The sequence below is a fragment of the Nestor notabilis genome, unplaced genomic scaffold, assembly GCF_000696875.1.
Source record: "Nestor notabilis isolate BGI_N333 unplaced genomic scaffold, ASM69687v1 scaffold9555, whole genome shotgun sequence".
Taxonomy (NCBI): Eukaryota; Metazoa; Chordata; class Aves; order Psittaciformes; family Psittacidae; genus Nestor; species Nestor notabilis.
The window spans coordinates 29,259-36,547 of NW_009930618.1; positions in this window are offsets into that span (position 1 = coordinate 29,259).

Below are 7,289 nucleotides of genomic sequence, written 5' to 3' on the forward strand. Positions count from 1 at the left end.
CATAACCCAGCTGATCCTTCTGGCCCTGTGACACCTGATTCACTTTTGCATCATACTTTTAAGTGAACAGGAGACATGAATAGTGCCTTTTTTTTTTGCCCACCACAATCGATTGTTCTTTCCCATGAGGGAAAGGCAAAGGTTGGTTATTCCTGGGATGTTGCCAATGGAATGTGAAGAAAGGAGAAAAAAAATCTAAATGTTCTGTTCTTCAAGCCAGTGCTTTAAACACTGGACTTACGTAGACTGGCTGTCAGTGTTATTTGTGCTCCTCCAGTCATCATCTTAAAAAAGAGTTGCTGCAATGGTGTTTGTGGCTAGTTTGTGTTCATTAAAATTACATAGCTGTTCTGCTAATTGTACTGGTAGATGTATATGTGTGTAGTTCATACAATATTTTGAAGATCAGACTTCTGGATGGCAGGATGAGTTTTTCCTCCTTGTTTGCCATTTAACCGTACATTGCAGTGTAGTCATAGTAAATACATTGTGCTTCTGTGATTTGTTCTTACTGTTGTGCTGCTACTGTTGTTTTAAATCATCTCTATTTCTAGGTCTTATAAGCAGAAGTAATAGCTGATGAACGAACATTGCCTTTGACTAGGTTTAACTTTTTATTAGGTTTTTTTTCCAGTGACTATGTTCCTTTGTTTTCTTTCCTATCTGATGGTGGAAAACATAGTATTATGGCCTTAGGGGTAATCTTTTCTGTTCATTCCTGATGTGTTTGTAAAGAAGAAATGTAACAGGAATCGTAGAAAGAGTTTTCACTGGGCTTTTAAAACTAGAAGAAGAGAAGATTCATCAGATACATTCTGATCATAATCAACTTCAGGCTCAGAAACTACTCACAATGTTTCGCAGTGGTTTTACTCTGCTGTTTAACATTTTATTAACTGTGTTTTGGCATTTTAAAGCAGAAAGTGGGGATATGTCTTCATTTATCTCTGCTTCCCAGAGCATCAGAGGGGTGGGCAAAGAAGGGGCAAGGTTGCCAAATCTCACACTGGAGACCACCTCAGGTAATAGAGGACTACCACTGCCTCTGCTCATGTAGCAAGTTGCCACCACCTGAGCCACAGGGATTGTGGTCGTCTGGTAGAGTCTAACAGCTACTAACAAAGCAAATACATCTGATGACCAGGACTGTATGTTTCCTTTTCTAAATGGTATCATTTGTATAGCAAGATATGTGAGCAGAGCTTTCACTGTCAAAAAAGTGGAAATTTGCAAACCATGCTGTATGGTGCTTGATCAAGGAAGATAAACTTGGAACAGCTAAAAGAAAAGCTATTATTTTTTTCTGGCTTTTTTAATGCAAGCAAAGAAATGTGCCCAGGTGTAGTCTAAATGGATAGATGGATGAGAAAATGATAACATAGCAACTTTATAAATGAAGAAGAATATTTCATCTTAGAAAGAAGAAAGGTTTTTCCTCCGTGATGAGGTGGGAAGGGTTTTATTTTCTCTTTTTTGAGGCAAAACCAAAATCAGCTTTATCTTCTGAGCTCCTGTATTACAAAGATCTACAGTGAAACAGGAATCCCTCAAGTGATGTCCTTTTTAATTCTTTCTATATACAGAAATTCTTGTGAGCTTATCTGTGCAGCTATTTGTCTTACAGTTTTCAATATCCATTTTCTGGTTTCTCCACCTAACGATGTTCTTTGCACATCTGTTTTCATTCTGTTAATAATTTCCTTTGGCTTCATCCCCAGGTTACAAGACACTTATAGAAGGTACCTGCTTCAACAGTGTCTATTGTTAGTTCAGCTTTCAGAAGCATCTAGCCCAGTGCTAGCAAAGTGAGATGAGCTGAAGTCGTGTATGCATTTTGTTTCTGTAATCCTCCTGGTGAATGCCACAATCAGTGACACCGGCTCCATAGCCTTCAGAAATCCTTCTCCGTTTTTCTGTCCTCCTTCCTTTTAGCTTTTTTAGTGACACATGTGGAAGCCAAGATAAAAGTAATTGCATTTATTTCTGGTGGCAAATATAAACAGTATTGCTGCACCGATTGGTGTGTTGAGTAATAAGTGGAAAATAATTTCAGGCTGTTACAGTTTTAATTATAAAGGTCCCTGGTGAACTGTAAGCATCTCCAGTTGCAATTGGATTGAATGAGGGGGGAAAAAAAGCAGCTTCTAAAGGAATTATTATGTTTGAAAATATGACTATGGAAAAAAGTGTAATTTGGCCATTTTGTTGAAGTTTCTATGTAATTACCCAGAAATTTATGAATAACCATGCTTTAAAACTGAGAACAGATGGACATCAGTTTATTCTGAGGGTGCAAGGCTTCCTTCCAAATTTTAGCTATTTTGAATTGATGATATAAACCAACTATTATAGTGTACGTTTTGAATTTAAAACCTTAAAGAGGTTCTTATAGTGGAAGTTTTCAAAATGCCTAGGAAAAATGGGTCTCACTACCAGTCAAGGAAGTTACCTGTCCAACATCTTGTAGACCTGACTTGAGATGTCAAATACTGTGGTATACATCATGGAGCTCTTCTGTGTGTGGCTGGGCAGGAATTAAGAAAGTGATAAGAAGGACCAGTGGGAAACAGCGTTACGACTTACGCTGTTTTCATAGTCCTTTTACTGTGAATTTACTAGACTTTCATTATCAATTAATTACGTTCTTCAGGCTTGAAAATTCTTTTTAGAGACTAAACCAATCCCAGCAAATTAAAGCTTGCTATTAACAATGTTGATACTACACCAACAGGTTAAAACAAAGCACACTGCTAAGCCTGGGGTGTGTAAAGCTTTTTTCCCAGAAGCTGTTGATTTCAGATTAGTGACCCAAGGCTGAAATTCATTGTGAGTCAAGGGTACAGGCACATGGTGTGTATTTTATTTTAATTGCTCTAAAAATTCAGCATCGTACTATAGCTTCCACAGTACACAAAGGCTAGGGGATAGTTAATTGAGTATAACACATGTCAAACTACTGGAGGTGAACAGGATATTGTGGGGTCACCAGTCCTATGCCTTTGGTTGAAATATTAGGTTCACTCTTTTGTGAATAGAGTTTCTTCTCATTATAAGTGACACAAGGAAATGACACAAAAATTGTACTAAAGCAATTCAGACCATTGTGGCCATGCATAATAACCAGGACCTGTTGAAAATGAAATCAAAATAGTCTTTATACAGGAAAGATTTTTTCCAGCCACATATCCAGGTAGCTTTCCCTTTGATGTCTGCTTGGCAGAAACAGAGATGATGCTTTCCTGCTAAGGAGCTGATGGTCTCCTGTGTGGAGAGGAACTCAGTATGGCCTGGATCAACTTCTGATTCGTCTGCTTTTTAGCCCTGGTAACAGGAAGAAAGCAATATTATTTGAGAGCCTCCAGTATGAGAGTGGCATATCTGTGACTAGCAATTGAATCAAATTTGAATAAGGTTTGTGCAGTGTTTCATGTCTTCAGATATTCTAGCGAAGCTGAAGAGAGCAGCTGCATAGTCTGTAATTACACAGCAAGTAATATGGATTTGTATATATTTTTTTTTCTTTTAGGAAGTGAAGAGATTTCAATTACAAGTTAAACTTTATGGCACACTGTAATAACTGTTCAGGCCTCTCACAGAGGAGAAGCTAGCAGTGCCAGCTCTTTGGGAGAGTGAGGTTAGCTCAGCAAATGTATTTTTCAGTTGCCTTAAAAATGACTGAGTAGCAATCACGTGGGCCTTTTCTTTCTTTGCGTTCCAGCTCGGAACAGCTGGTTTAGCTCAGTAAATGCATCTTTAATGAAATTACAACCTGCTCTTGTAAGTTGCATTTGCAGGCACTGTCTGATTAGAGGAATATTGTACTAGAGATGAAAAGTGGCAACTGCACCAGCAGGAAGAGGTGTTTGGTTTATGCACCTCTCACGCAATGGGAGCGTAGGCAGAGAACCAAGAGCGTTGCTTCAGAGCAAAAATGGTGTGTAGTTTACACAAAATATATTGCTAAGTGTTAAGAGATTGTAGGTTATTAAATGAAAGAGAGCAGTGACACACAGCAGTAAAAATCAGAAAGAGCATGGTAACCTTTCTTATTTACTAAAGATAGGAATTTTCATGGAAAATTACTTGGGAAAATGCATTCTTAATGCATAGACTTAACTTATTCTAAGATACACGTCAGCCCCAACAGTAGAAGCCTGTATAGATGTTATTTTTTATGTCTGTGTCTTGCTGGTTTTAAAACTGGTCTCTCTGTGCCTGAAAAATAATTGTATACACACAACCTGGGCAGGAACACTGTGTGTCACACTTCTGGGAGGTGTGCATTTTCAGTAATTACTATCAGTTCTGTGCTTTCCTCCATGGCCTGTTGTGAGCTCAATACCAAGGGTAACTGACGAAATTTCAAAAATATATTACTATCTTCCAGAATCTTTGAGATGGATTTGAATACAACTGACAGCAAACCTTATCCCAATAAACTCGGAAGAGTTAGGTTTTCTAAGAGCAGATACAGAAAGGGCACGATAGCCAGAGATGTTCTGCATTTGTGTTTCTCCACTGTGGCAGGTTGAGCCTGGCTGGACACCAGGTGCCCACCAAACGACACTTCATCCTTCCCACACCTCACCTGAACCAGGGAGAGAATATATAACAAAAGGCTCGTGGGTCGAGATAAGGGTGGGGAGAGATTGCTCACCAATATCCATCACAGCAGAACAGAATCAGCTTGGAGAAATTAGTTTCATTTATTACCAATAAAAATCAGAGTAGGGTAATGATAAAATGAAAACTAAATCTTCACCTTCGCCCCACTCCCTCTTCTTCACAGGCTTAACTTTACTCCTGATTTTCTCTACCAACTTCCCCCAAGTGACACAGGGGAATAGGGAATGGGAGTTGTGGTCAGGTCATTACGTGGTGCCTCTGCTGCTCATTCCTCCTCATGGCAGGACAGTTGGTGGGCATCTGGCCTCTAACCAGGGTCAGTCCACCACATCCATGGTCACAGGATAGGGCCTGTAAGCCAGAGAGACAGTAATTTTTAAGAATCAACACAGTGCTACATAATTCTATTTATATTCTGTGGATGGAATAGTGAGGTGTTTAACTACAGCCTCCTCTAGATACAACCAGGGGGAGAATGACCTTTCAATGAAATATGAGTTAATAACACTACAGTGCTATGTGCTTTGCTAGAACTAATCTCTGTGCAGATTGTAACAAAATGCAGTCTAATGTGTATTGAAAATTAATTAAAGAGTGTGTTTTAGTGTGTAATGGATATAATCTTTGGTTACATCAGCAAATTTCTGTTGCAATTAATAACAATTAATAGTTTTAAATAAAGGGTCAGGGAAAAGGGATGTTTTTCATATTAGCTATATCACATGTACTATTCATCACCTCTGGTTAGATGCAGTATGATTTGCGTGCCCATCTTTTGTTTCCTAAGCGAAAGCATCAAGGAGAGATTAAGTCCCTTTATGAGGAGCATAGGGGAGAAGATTGGATGTTCTTAATGGCTTGTCAAAAAGAGACAGTGAAAGAAGGAGGTTTAATATGCCATTTGTATTCTTACATACATCTGGAGGGAGGAGAGGTTGTTTTCTGAGGATGTTGTTATCTTGGGTTTAATGCAGCACGTGTCTGGCACAGGGCAAGCAGCAGCACTACTTGCAGAGAATCCATGTAGCCTAACTGAACACAGGCAGGTCTCAGCAGAGTGCAATGTAAGCATGTTTTTAGCTGTTACGTTGAATCATTTGAGAAAACTTCTTCTGTAAAGCCAGAGAGATCATTTAGAGATAGAGAGGTGAAGAGGGGTAAAAGAGAAGCAGGGATTGCTTATTTTTTCTCTATATAGTGTCAGGATGCTGTAGCCCAGTGCTGGTGTTCTTTTGGTTGAGTATACCTCTTCTCTGATTGACATTTTGACTGTCAGTGATCCCTTCCTGTTCTATAAGTGAAAACAATATTCCTTACAGTTTTCTGAGGAATGCAAGGCCAAGTGAAAGTGTAAATTCAAGTATTTTTTGACTTTTTAAATCCCTCAAGGCATGGTGTTGAAGAAAGTCCTGTGAATGCGTTGTCCCACAGTTACCCCAGAGGTCTGCAGTCTAACCCCGTGTTATCTACCATTCAGTTTGTATGGAATATTAAACGCTGTGAGCTAAACGTCAAATGCGTGGCTCTGCTAGACTGATCAGCAGAGAAATGGTTAATAACATTGACATTTAAATTGGCTTCATGTTAAGTGTCGGTCCTCACTACAGAGCTGAAGGAGAGCTATTGTTTCAGGCGGTCTGTTTGCAGATGCATGAAAACAGTCTCCAGTTGGTTACATAAGGGTCAAGGTTGGGCAAATAGCTTTACAACTCCATGGACAGCAACCATAAAGGAATTGTGTCCTGCCTACATGTTTTCTCTTTATGCTGTGTGAACCACTGGTGATCTATGAAGTGGTGACTGGCAGTGCACTTGAAATAGGGTTGTCACAAGAGAATGGTTTATTTTTTAATTCTCTTGTATTTAACATCCTAAAATTGTTACGCTTCAGGGAATTGATGAAGTCACTAGCAGAGTTCTGAAACAAAATTTAATGCCAGTAGTAGTAGCCTCAAACATGGATTTATCTGAATTTTCTACTCACTGGTTCACTTAATTCTACTTAATGTAGAATTTCACTCAAAATAGTCATTCTAGTGCTTGAATCTTTCTATCAGAAAGGCAGAGTATACGAAGTAAAAGCTTAGTAATCACATAGTTTATATATTATATTTACAAGCTTCAAAATATTGAGGTAGCCTGCTTTCTTGAAGAGTAAAAGGATATTGAACAGTTTCAGCTCACTATGATCAGTTTATTGACTATTAAAACTGCAGAATGAAAATGTGAATAGAGTTAACGATGCAGTTTTTCTGTAAAGCCCACAGGAGAGCAGGGAGAAGGAAGCTGGTAGTTATGTTCAAGTGGGACTAAGATTCAAGAGCTCTGACCACAGCATCACTGATGCTACTGGAATGACTGGCCCGCAGGGATTTCTTCTGCTGTAACACGTTCCATCCCTTCATGGGATACGAAAGTTGTCATCTCAGTTAAAACCAAGCAAAAACTGTCTGTGAAAACACTGCCAGGTTAAAGTTTTAACCCTAAGATCTACTTTCCGGTTCCTATTGGTAAGTCATATTCTGAGCATTACTTAATGATAGCAAAATGTACTTTTTAATCGTGTGACTTCTGGCTCAACTGCAATGTTGAAGGCACTTTCATTAAGACATTAACATGACTTCATCTTTAATTAGCACTTCAAGGCTGGTTACTGATTTGAA